This window comes from Oncorhynchus masou, unplaced genomic scaffold, assembly GCF_036934945.1.
Source record: "Oncorhynchus masou masou isolate Uvic2021 unplaced genomic scaffold, UVic_Omas_1.1 unplaced_scaffold_930, whole genome shotgun sequence".
Classification (NCBI taxonomy): Eukaryota; Metazoa; Chordata; class Actinopteri; order Salmoniformes; family Salmonidae; genus Oncorhynchus; species Oncorhynchus masou.
This window is the reverse complement of record NW_027015783.1, coordinates 57,501-70,000: the sequence shown is the minus strand read 5'-3', so window position 1 is coordinate 70,000 and position 12,500 is coordinate 57,501. Positions and strand designations below refer to the sequence as shown.

Below are 12,500 nucleotides of genomic sequence, written 5' to 3'. Positions count from 1 at the left end.
TACAGGTCCTGTTTGTCCCTGTTACAGGTCCTGTTTGTCCCTGTTACAGGTCCTGTTTGTCCCTGTTACAGATCCTGTTTGTCCCTGTTACAGGTCCTGTTTGTCTTAAGGACAGGTCCTGTTTGTCCCTGTTACAGGTCCTGTTTGTCTTAAGGACAGATCCTGTTGTCCCTGTTACAGGTTCTGTTGTCCCTGTTACAGATCCTGTTTGTCCCTGTTACAGGTCCTGTTTGTCTTAAGGACAGGTCATGTTTGTCCCTGTTACAGGTCCTGTTTGTCTTAAGGACAGGTCATGTTTGTCCCTGTTACAGGTTCTGTTGTCCCTGTTACAGATCCTGTTTGTCCCTGTTACAGGTCCTGTTTGTCCCTGTTACAGGTCCTGTTTGTCTTAAGGACAGGTCATGTTTGTCCCTGTTACAGGTCCTGTTGTCCCTGTTACAGATCCTGTTTGTCCCTGTTACAGGTCCTGTTGTCCCTGTTACAGGTCCTGTTTGTCTTAAGGACAGATCCTGTTGTCCCTGTTACAGGTCCCGTTTGTCCCTGTTACAGGTCCTGTTTGTCTTAAGGACAGGTCATGTTTGTGCCTGTTACAGGTCCTGTTGTCCCTGTTACAGGTCCTGTTTGTCCCTGTTACAGGTCCTGTTTGTCCCTGTTACAGGTCCTGTTGTCCCTGTTACAGGTCCTGTTGTCCCTGTTACAGGTCCTGTTGTCCCTGTTACAGGTCCTGTTTGTCTTAAGGACAGGTCCTGTTTGTCTTAAGGACAGGTCCTGTTGTCCCTGTTACAGGTCCCGTTGTCCCTGTTACAGGTCCCGTTGTCCCTGTTACAGGTCCCGTTGTCCCTGTTACAGGTCCTGTTTGTCCCTGTTACGGGTCCTGTTTGTCCCTGTTACGGGTCCTGTTTGTCCCTGTTACATTCACAAGCTGGAACCCATTTCCATCATGGCCACCTAATCATCCCACTCATTCCTAATCGGCAGCCATTTTGTGCCAGAACGCTCACCACACATCAGCTAGCATGGTGGAGAGGTGAAATGATGTGATGAGCGTTCTGGCACAAAATGGCTGCCGGTGCATCACCCAGACATTGGTGGTGGATGAGGTGAGCTTCACCCTTTACTATGTAAAACGCTTTGAATCCCTCAGTTGGTTAGAGAAGGCGCGATATAAATCCAATCCATTATTATTAGTAGTACGTTGTTCATATGCGACCATTTTTACGAGCTGCTCGGTCGTGGCTCCGGACTGATATCTAGGAATATGACATAACACCGTTTTAACATCTCATAAGCATGACATAGGACTACATAGGTAATTTCCCCCAAATGTCCTGTCCCCCCCAGAAATCCTGTTTAGAAGATTCCTGGAATTACGAGGAAATAACCAGGAAGTCTGGGAATCCTCTAACCAGGAAGTCTGGGAATCCTCTAACCAGGAAGTCTGGGAATCCTCTAACCAGGAAGTCTGGGAATCCTCTAACTAGGAAGTCTGGGAATCCTCTAACCAGGAAGTCTGGGAATCCTCTAACCAGGAAGTCTGGGAATCCTCTAACCAGGAAGTCTGGGAATCCTCTAACCAGGATTTCTGGGAAAACAACAGGGACTTTTGTAAGTAGGCTACACGGGGCGGCAGTGTAGCCTAGTGGTTAGAGCACTGGACTAGTAACCGAAAGGTTGCAAGTTCAAATACCGGAGCTGACAAGGTACAACATCTGTCGTTCTGCCCCTGAGCAGGCAGTTAACCCACTGTTCCTAGGCCGTCATTGAAAATAAGAATTTGTTCCTAGTAAAATAAAGGTAAAAAAAAAAATAGTTATTGGAATGTTGTAACCCTACATAGCACCTTTATAACCATGTTATAGAAGAGTCATGAGACCATAATCACATTAGAGACGGGCTACAATGCCTATACGATGTGGTTACGAAGTGTCGCGACAGAATCAAAGCTGCGTTGCTTTCAAAACATCCTCTTTGTCCTCCCTCTTTTCCCCCCAGTCAACACCGTTCGTCATGGCAGGGTTGTCGTACATCTCCAGGAAATGCCCTCCTCCTCCTTTCTCCTCCTCCTCCTCCTCCTCCTCCGGTCCGGTCTGGCAACACTTGCAGCAGCAGCAGCATTTGGCTGCTACCACGGCGACCACGCGGTCCCAGGGTTCTAAGGAGTGGGCCCAGAGAGGCAGGAAGTCCCAGGAGTGCAGTACCGTGGGGAGACAGCTGGGTAGCCGTGCCTGAAGCACGTTCACCATAATGATGATGATCAACAGGGTCACTATGGGAACGCCCACACCAACCAGCACCTGGCGAGAGAAGAAGAACAGATTACAGGTGGCCTTAAGTGGAGTTGACAGGGAGAGAGGCTTCCTTTCAATCAAATGACCAATCCAAACTAATCTGCCAAACTAACCCTGATTCAGATGACCATCCTACCCATGCTAGATTACGGAGACGTAATTTATAGATCGGCAGGTAAGGGTGTTCTCCATAGGCTAGATGTTCTTTACCATTCGGCCATCAGATTTGCCACCAATGCTCCTTATAGGAGACATCACTGCACTCTATGCTCCTCTGTAAACTGGTCATGTCTGTGTACCCGTCGCAAGACTCACTGGTTGATGCTTATTTATAAAACCCCTCTTAGGCCTCACTCTCCCCTATCTGAGATATCTACTGCAGCCCTCATCCTCCACATACAACACCCGTTCTGCCAGTCACATTCTGTTAAAGGTCCCCAAAGCACACACACATCCCTGGGCCGACTCGTCTTTTCAGTTCGCTGTAGCTAGCGACTGGAACGAGCTGCAACAAACACTAAAACTGGACAGTTTTATCTCAAACTCTTCATTCAAAGAGTCAATTATGGACACTCTTACTGACAGTTGCGGCTGCTCGGTGTGATGTATTGTTGTCTCTACCTTCTTGCCCTTTGTGTTGTTGTCTGTTCCCAATAATGTTTGTACCATGTTTTGCGCTGCTTCCATGTTGTGTTGCTGCCATGTTGTTGTTATGTTGTGTTGCTGCCTTGCTGTGTTGTCATGTGTTGCTGCCTTGCTGTGTTGTCATGTGTTGCTGCCTTGCTATGTTGTCATGTGTTGCTGCCTTGCTATGTTGTCATGTGTTGCTGCCTTGCTATGTTGTCATGTGTTGCTGCCTTGCTGTGTTGTCATGTGTTGCTGCCTTGCTGTGTTGTCATGTGTTGCTGTCTTACTATGTTGTCATGTGTTGCTGCCTTGCTATGTTGTCATGTGTTGCTGCCTTGCTGTGTTGTCATGTGTTGCTGCCTTGCTGTGTTGTCATGTGTTGCTGCCTTGCTGTGTTGTCATGTGTTGCTGCCTTGCTATGTTGTCATGTGTTGCTGCCTTGCTTTGTTGTCATGTGTTGCTGCCTTGCTATGTTGTCATGTGTTGCTGCCTTGCTATGTCGTCATGTGTTGCTGCCTTGCTATGTGGTCATGTGTTGCTGCCTTGCTATGTTGTCACGTGTTGCTGCCTTGCTATGTTGTCACGTGTTGCTGCCTTGCTATGTTGTCATGTGTTGCTCCCTTGCTATGTTGTCATGTGTTGCTGCCTTGCTATGTTGTCACGTGTTGCTGCCTTGCTGTGTTGCTCCCTTGCTATGTTGTCATGTGTTGCTGCCTTGCTATGTTGTCATGTGTTGCTGCCTTGCTATGTTGTCGTCTTAGGTCTCACTTTGTGTAGTGTTGTGGTGTCTCTCTTGTCGTGATGTGTGTTTTGTCCTATATGTTTTATGTTTTATTTTTCATCCCAGCCCCCTCCCCACAGGGGCCTTTTGCCTTTTGGCCTTCAACTGACTAGCCTGTTGTTAAATAAAGGTTAAGTAAAAATCAATCTAAAAAAATCAATCAACCACTCACTCATCGACTATCATTTACTCAGTCAGTCAATCAATCACCCTTCCAACCACACCTCCATCAATCCATCTCTCCACCCATCCATCCATCCACCAATCAACCAATCACTCACCTTCCAGCCGGCCATCGACAGGCCGAAGACGAAGAGGGGCAGGAGAAAGAAGCAGGAAATGATGTAGACGCCGGCGAACCAGCGATACTCTGCCGTGATGTCACCCAGGGCCTTAGCCAATCGGATGGGGATACGGGTGAAGGGGATTGGATACCACAAGATGATACCAGACACGTTGAACACGAAGTGAATCAGAGCGATCTGGGGAATGGATGGAGGGACAGTAGAGCCCTGAGTACCAGGCCATTAGGATCATGTGTTTCTGCCTTGCTATGTTGTCATGTGTTGCTGTCTTGCTATGTTGTCATGTGTTGCTGCCTTGCTATGTTGTCATGTGTTGCTGTCTTGCTATGTTGTCATGTGTTGCTGCCTTGCTATGTTGTCATGTGTTGCTGCCTTGCTATGTTGTCATGTGTTGCTGCCTTGCTATGTTGTCGTGTGTTGCTGCCTTGCTATGTTGTCATGTGTTGCTGTCTTGCTATGTTGTCATGTGTTGCTGTCTTGCTATGTTGTCATGTGTTGCTGTCTTGCTGTGTTGTCATGTGTTGCTGCCTTGCTGTGTTGTCATGTGTTGCTGCCTTGCTGTGTTGTCATGTGTTGCTGCCTTGCTGTGTCGTCATGTGTTGCTGCCTTGCTGTGTCGTCATGTGTTGCTGCCTTGCTGTGTTGTCATGTGTTGCTGCCTTGCTGTGTCGTCATGTGTTGCTGCCTTGCTGTGTTGTCATGTGTTGCTGCCTTGCTGTGTTGTCATGTGTTGCTGCCTTGCTGTGTTGTCATGTGTTGCTGCCTTGCTATGTGGTAATGTGTTGCTGTCTTGCTATGTTGTTATGTATTGCTGCCTTGCTATGTTGTCATGTGTTGCTGCCTTGCTATGTTGTCATGTGTTCCTGTCTTGCTATGTTGTCATGTGTTGCTGTCTTGCTATGTTGTTATGTGTTGCTGCCTTGCTATGTGGTAGGGTAGGGTGTGTGTGTGTGTGTGTGTGTGTGTGTGTGTGTGTGTGTGTGTGTGTGTGTGTGTGTGTGTGTGTGTGTGTGTCTGACCTGTAGAGCATTGGCCAGTGTGTCTCCAGGTGCTGCCATGGCTGCCAGTATAGCCGTGGTCGTCGTGCCGATGTTGGCCCCTAGCGACAGAGGGTACGCCCTCTCGATGCTGATCACACCAATACCTACACACGAGGGGAACACTTATTACCATACACATACACATGACATAACCTGTAGATACATTTACCATAGAGAGGAGAATAGGAGGGGAGGGGAGAAGAGGAGAGAGGAAGGGAGGAAGAGGAGAGGAAGGGAGGAGGAGAGGAAGAAGAGAAGAGGAGAGGAGGGGAGAAGGGGAGAAGGGGAGAAGAGGAGAGGAGGAGAGGAGAAGAGAAGAGAAGAGGAGGGGAGGGAGGGAGGGTAGAGGAGACTCACCAACGAGTGGAGTGATAGCGGAGGTGAAGACAGAACTACTCTGGACGATGAAGGTCATTCCAGCTCCGACCAGGATGGCGATGTAACCAGTCACCCAGCCAAAGGGGAACGGGAAATCTACACACACACACACACACACACACACACACACACACACACACACACACACACACACACACACACACACACACACACACACACACACACACACACACACACACACACACACACACACACACACACACTGTGAGCATGACGGCCTGCGAATACTGTATGTCCTGGTACCTTCACTCAATAGGTTTCTAACCTCGAGGGTTTTCCTGGTTAAATAAAAAGTGAAATATTTCTTCCGGACATATTTGGGGAGCCTATCCTGCAATTTCTGAGCTATCTACTCCTAGACATAGAATCACTAGAACAGATATTCCCAGTCGATGTCAAAGTCAACGTTGTGTTGTACATTCTATTTCTGTGGCTCTACTTTAGGATTGATTGCATAGGTATTGGATAGCTAATGGCCTGGTACTCAGGGCTCTATTTTCCCTCCATCAGGTCCTATTGGCCTGGTACTCAGGGCTCTACTGTCCCTCCATCAGGTCCTAATGGCCTGGAATATATATATATATCCCATTTAGCAGACGCTTTTGTCCAAAGCGACTTACAAGTCGGCTGTGGCCACTACTTTTACATATTGGTGGCCCCAGCGGGAATCGAACCCACGACGCTTGGCGTTGCAAGCGCCATGCTCTACCGACTGAGCCACACAGGACCCAGGGCTCTACTGTCCCTCCATCAGGTCCTAATGGTCTGGTACTCAGAGCTCTACTGTCCCTCCATCAGGTCCTAATGGTCTGGTACTCAGGGCTCTACTGTCCCTCCATCAGGTCCTAATGGTCTGGTACTCAGGGCTCTACTGTCCCTCCATCAGGTCCTAATGGCCTGGTACTCAGGGCTCTATTTTCCCTCCATCAGGTCCTATTGGCCTGGTACTCAGGGCTCTACTGTCCCTCCATCAGGTCCTAATGGTCTGGTACTCAGGGCTCTACTGTCCCTCCATCAGGTCCTAATGGCCTGGTACTCAGGGCTCTATTTTCCCTCCATCAGGTCCTATTGGCCTGGTACTCAGGGCTCTACTGTCCCTCCATCAGGTCCTAATGGCCTGGAATATATATATATATATCCCATTTAGCAGACGCTTTTGTCCAAAGCGACTTACAAGTCGGCTGTGGCCACTACTTTTACATATTGGTGGCCCCAGCGGGAATCGAACCCACGACGCTTGGCGTTGCAAGCGCCATGCTCTACCGACTGAGCCACACAGGACCCAGGGGCTACTGTCCCTCCATCAGGTCCTAATGGTCTGGTACTCAGAGCTCTACTGTCCCTCCATCAGGTCCTAATGGTCTGGTACTCAGGGCTCTACTGTCCCTCCATCAGGTCCTAATGGTCTGGTACTCAGGGCTCTACTGTCCCTCCATCAGGTCCTAATGGCCTGGTACTCAGGGCTCTGCTGTCCCTCCATCAGGTCCTAATGGCCTAGTACTCATGGCTCTATTGTCCCTCCATCAGGTCCTGATGGTCTGGTACTCAGGGCTCTATTTTCCCTCCATCAGGTCCTATTGGCCTGGTACTCAGGGCTCTATTGCCCCTCCATCAGGTCCTAATGGCCTGGAACTAAGGGCTCTGCTGTCCCTCCAGCAGGTCCTAATGGCCTGGTACTCAGGGCTCTATTGTCCCTCCAACAGGTCGTAATGGCCTGGTACTCAGGGCTCTACTCTACTGTCCCTCCATCAGGTCCTAATGGCCTGGTACTCGGGGCTCTGCTGTCCCTCCATCTGGTCCCAATGGTCTGGTACTCAGGGCTCTATTGTCCCTCCATCAGGTCCTAATGGTCTGGTACTCAGGGCTCTACTGTCCCTCCATCAGGTCCTAATGGCCTGGTACTCAGGGCTCTACTGTCCCTCCATCTGGTCCCAATGGTCTGGTACTCAGGGCTCTACTGTCCCTTCATCAGGTCCTAATGGTCTGGTACTCAGGGCTCTACTGTCCCTCCATCAGGTCCTAATGGCCTGGTACTCAGGGCTCTGCTGTCCCTCCATCAGGTCCTAATGGCCTGGTACTCAGGGCTCTGCTGTCCCTCCATCAGGTCCTAATGGCCTGGAACTCAGGGCTCTACTGTCCCTTCATCAGGTCCTAATGGTCTGGTACTCAGGGCTCTATTGTCCCTCCAACAGGTCCTAATGGCCTGGTACTCAGGGCTCTACTCTACTGTCCCCCCATCAGGTCCTAATGGCCTGGTACTCAGGCTCTGTTGTCCCTCCAACAGGTCCTAATGGCCTGGTACTCAGGGCTCTATTGTCCCTCCAACAGGTCCTAATGGCCTGGTACTCAGGGCTCTACTCTACTGTCCCCCCATCAGGTCCTAATGGCCTGGTACTCAGGCTCTATTGTCCCTCCAACAGGTCCCAATGGCCTGGTACTCAGGGCTCTACTCTACTGTCCCCCATCAGGCCCTAATGGCCTGGTACTCAGGGCTCTATTGTCCCTCCATCAGGTCCTAATGGCCTGGTACTCAGGGCTCTGCTGTCCCTCCATCAGGTCCTAATGGCCTGGAACTCAGGGCTCTACTGTCCCTTCATCAGGTCCTAATGGTCTGGTACTCAGGGCTCTATTGTCCCTCCAACAGGTCCTAATGGCCTGGTACTCAGGGCTCTACTCTACTGTCCCCCCATCAGGTCCTAATGGCCTGGTACTCAGGGCTCTGTTGTCCCTCCAACAGGTCCTAATGGCCTGGTACTCAGGGCTCTATTGTCCCTCCAACAGGTCCTAATGGCCTGGTACTCAGGGCTCTACTCTACTGTCCCCCCATCAGGTCCTAATGGCCTGGTACTCAGGGCTCTATTGTCCCTCCAACAGGTCCTAATGGCCTGGTACTCAGGGCTCTACTCTACTGTCCCCCCATCAGGCCCTAATGGCCTGGTACTCAGGGCTCTATTGTCCCTCCATCAGGTCCTAATGGCCTGGAACTCAGGGCTCTACTGTCCCTCCATCAGGTCCTAATGGTCTGGAACTCAGGGCTCTACTGTCCCTCCATCAGGTCCTAATGGTCTGGTACTCAGAGCTCTACTGTCCCTCCATCAGGTCCTAATGGCCTGGTACTCAGGGCTCTGCTGTCCCTCCATCTGGTCCTAATGGTCTGGTACTCAGGGCTCTACTGTCCCTCCATCAGGTCCTAATGGTCTGGTACTCAGGGCTCTACTGTCCCTCCATCAGGTCCTAATGGCCTCTGGTACTCAGGGCTCTGCTGTCCCTCCATCAGGTCCTAATGGCCTAGTACTCATGGCTCTATTGTCCCTCCATCAGGTCCTAATGGTCTGGTACTCAGGGCTCTATTTTCCCTCCATCAGGTCCTATTGGCCTGGTACTCAGGGCTCTATTGCCCCTCCATCAGGTCCTAATGGCCTGGAACTAAGGGCTCTATTGTCCCTCCAGCAGGTCCTAATGGCCTGGTACTCAGGGCTCTATTGTCCCTCCAACAGGTCGTAATGGCCTGGTACTCAGGGCTCTACTCTACTGTCCCTCCATCAGGTCCTAATGGCCTGGTACTCAGGGCTCTGCTGTCCCTCCATCTGGTCCCAATGGTCTGGTACTCAGGGCTCTATTGTCCCTCCATCAGGTCCTAATGGTCTGGTACTCAGGGCTCTACTGTCCCTCCATCAGGTCCTAATGGCCTGGTACTCAGGGCTCTACTGTCCCTCCATCAGGTCCTAATGGTCTGGTACTCAGGGCTCTACTGTCCCTCCATCAGGTCCTAATGGTCTGGAACTCAGGGCTCTACTGTCCCTTCATCAGGTCCTAATGGTCTGGTACTCAGGGCTCTACGGTCCCTCCATCAGGTCCCAATGGTCTGGTACTCAGGGCTCTACTGTCCCTCCATCAGGTCCTAATGGTCTGGAACTCAGGGCTCTACTGTCCCTTCATCAGGTCCTAATGGTCTGGTACTCAGGGCTCTACGGTCCCTCCATCAGGTCCTAATGGCCTGGTACTCAGGGCTCTGCTGTCCCTCCATCAGGTCCTAATGGCCTGGTACTCAGGGCTCTGCTGTCCCTCCATCAGGTCCTAATGGCCTGGAACTCAGGGCTCTACTGTCCCTTCATCAGGTCCTAATGGTCTGGTACTCAGGGCTCTACTGTCCCTTCATCAGGTCCTAATGGTCTGGTACTCAGGGCTCTACGGTCCCTCCATCAGGTCCTAATGGCCTGGTACTCAGGGCTCTGCTGTCCCTCCATCAGGTCGTAATGGCCTGGTACTCAGGGCTCTGCTGTCCCTCCATCAGGTCCTAATGGCCTGGAACTCAGGGCTCTATTGTCCCTTCATCAGGTCCTAATGGTCTGGTACTCAGGGCTCTACGGTCCCTCCAGCAGGTCCTAATGGCCTGGTACTCAGGGCTCTATTGTCCCTCCAACAGGTCGTAATGGCCTGGTACTCAGGGCTCTACTCTACTGTCCCTCCATCAGGTCCTAATGGCCTGGTACTCAGGGCTCTACTGTCCCTCCATCAGGTCCTAATGATCTGGTACTCAGGGCTCTACTGTCCCTCCATCAGGTCCTAATGATCTGGAACTCAGGGCTCTACTGTCCCTCCATCAGGTCCCAATGGTCTTTTACTCAGGGCTCTATCAGGTCCTAATGGTCTGGTACTCCATCCTCCAGGTCCTAATGGTCTGGTACTCAGGGCTCTACTGTCCCTCCATCAGGTCCTAATGGTCTGGTACTCAGGGCTCTACTGTCCCTCCATCAGGTCCTAATGGTCTGAACTCAGGGCTCTACTGTCCCTCCATCAGGTCCTAATGGTCTGGTACTCAGGGCTCTATGTCCCTCCAACAGGTCCTAATGGTCTGGTACTCAGGGCTCTACTCTACTGTCCCTTCATCAGGTCCTAATGGCCTGGTACTCAGGGCTCTGTTGTCCCTCCAACAGGTCCTAATGGCCTGGTACTCAGGGCTCTATTGTCCCTCCAACAGGTCCCCCTGGTATCTCTAGGTCCCCCCATAATGGCCTGGTACTCAGGGCTCTATTGTCCCTCCAACAGGTCCTAATGGCCTGGTACTCAGGGCTCTACTCTACTGTCCCCCATCAGGCCCTAATGGCCTGGTACTCAGGGCTCTATTGTCCCTCCAACAGGTCCTAATGGCCTGGTACTCAGGGCTCTATTGTCCCTCTAACCGTTCTGACATCAATGCAAATAGAATCAAAATCACATCAAACCCTTATCACTGAAACAGTACTATGCTTTTAAAGCTGCAACATGTATCTTTTTGGGCAACTTGACCAAATGCACATAGAAACGTGTGTTATAGATCTCACATTCACATTGAAAGCAAGTCTAAGGAGAGGTAGATCTGGTCTATGTTCATTATTTCTATGCTTCCCGTTCTTAAGTTTTGTCTTTTACTTTCGGTTTTGTACACCAGCTTCAAACAGCTGAAAATACAATATTATTAGTTATTGAAATTATATTTCACAGCGCTTTAGACTTAATTACAATAATAATGATCTAAACTTTTGTCACAAACTGAAATTAGTGAACTATAAAAAATTTAGCAACCAGGAAATGGCTGAGCGATTTCTACATATTGCACCTTTAAAAACTCACTATTAGGCTACGTTGATTCAGCTCAATGTGATCGATCCATTTGAAGAAACAGTTATTTGAAACTCAAAGGAGATTATTATAATTCGTACGCCAGACCAATTATGTACCGTATAGATTTTATTAATCTATACGTAAACAAATATATATATATTCTGCAATGCGTAATGTGGTCGGCCATTAGGCGATGTATTGTATAACGGCTATGTATTGAGAGAGACACAGAGAGAGAGACATGGAGAGAGAGAGAGAGTATGATGTAATACATGTGTGTGTTCCTTCTATGTATTGTATAACGGCTATGTATTGAGAGAGAGAGAGTATGATGTAATACATGTGTGTGTTCCTTCTATGTATTGTATAACGGCTATGTATTGAGAGAGACACAGAGAGAGACATGGAGAGAGAGAGAGCGAGTATGATGTAATACATGTGTGTGTTTCTTCTATGTATTGAGAGAGACAGAGAGAGAGAGACATGGAGAGAGAGAGAGAGTATGATGTAATACATGTGTGTGTTTCTTCTATGTATTGAGAGAGACACAGAGAGAGAGAGACATGGAGAGAGAGAGAGAGTATGATGTAATACATGTGTGTGTTTCTTCTATGTATTGTATAACAGCTATGTATTGAGAGAGAGAGAGAGTATGATGTAATACATGTGTGTGTTTCTTCTATGTATTGTATAACGGCTATGTATTGAGAGAGAGAGAGAGAGAGTATGATGTAATACATGTGTGTGTTCCTTCTATGTATTGTATAACAGCTATATATTGAGAGAGAGAGAGAGTATGATGTAATACATGTGTGTGTTCCTTCTATGTATTGTATAACAGCTATGTATTGAGAGAGAGAGAGAGTATGATGTAATACATGTGTGTGTTTCTTCTATGTATTGTATAACGGCTATGTATTGTATTGAGAGAGAGAGAGTATGATGTAATACATGTGTGTGTTTCTTCTATGTATTGTATAACGGCTATGTATTGAGAGAGAGAGAGTATGATGTAATACATGTGTGTGTTTCTTCTATGTATTGTATAACGGCTATGTATTGAGAGAGAGAGAGTATGATGTAATACATGTGTGTGTTTCTTCTATGTATTGTATAACAGCTATGTATTGAGAGAGAGAGAGAGTATGATGTAATACATGTGTGTGTTTCTTCTATGTATTGTATAACGGCTATGTATTGAGAGAGAGAGAGAGTATGATGTAATACATGTGTGTGTTTCTTCTATGTATTGTATAACGGCTATGTATTGAGAGAGAGAGAGTATGATGTAATACATGTGTGTGTTTCTTCTATGTATTGTATAACAGCTATGTATTGAGAGAGAGAGAGAGTATGATGTAATACATGTGTGTGTTTCTTCTATGTATTGTATAACGGCTATGTATTGAGAGAGAGAGAGAGTATGATGTAATACATGTGTGTGTTTCTTCTATGTA

At 48.7% G+C, this 12,500-nt stretch overlaps 1 pseudogene; it reads right to left on the bottom strand.

Moving 5' to 3' along the window:
- Nucleotides 1-1,937: 1,937 nt before the first annotated feature.
- LOC135538197 (sodium-dependent phosphate transport protein 2B-like) overlaps nucleotides 1,938-12,500 on the bottom strand; it is a 53,927-nt pseudogene continuing 43,364 nt past the window's right edge.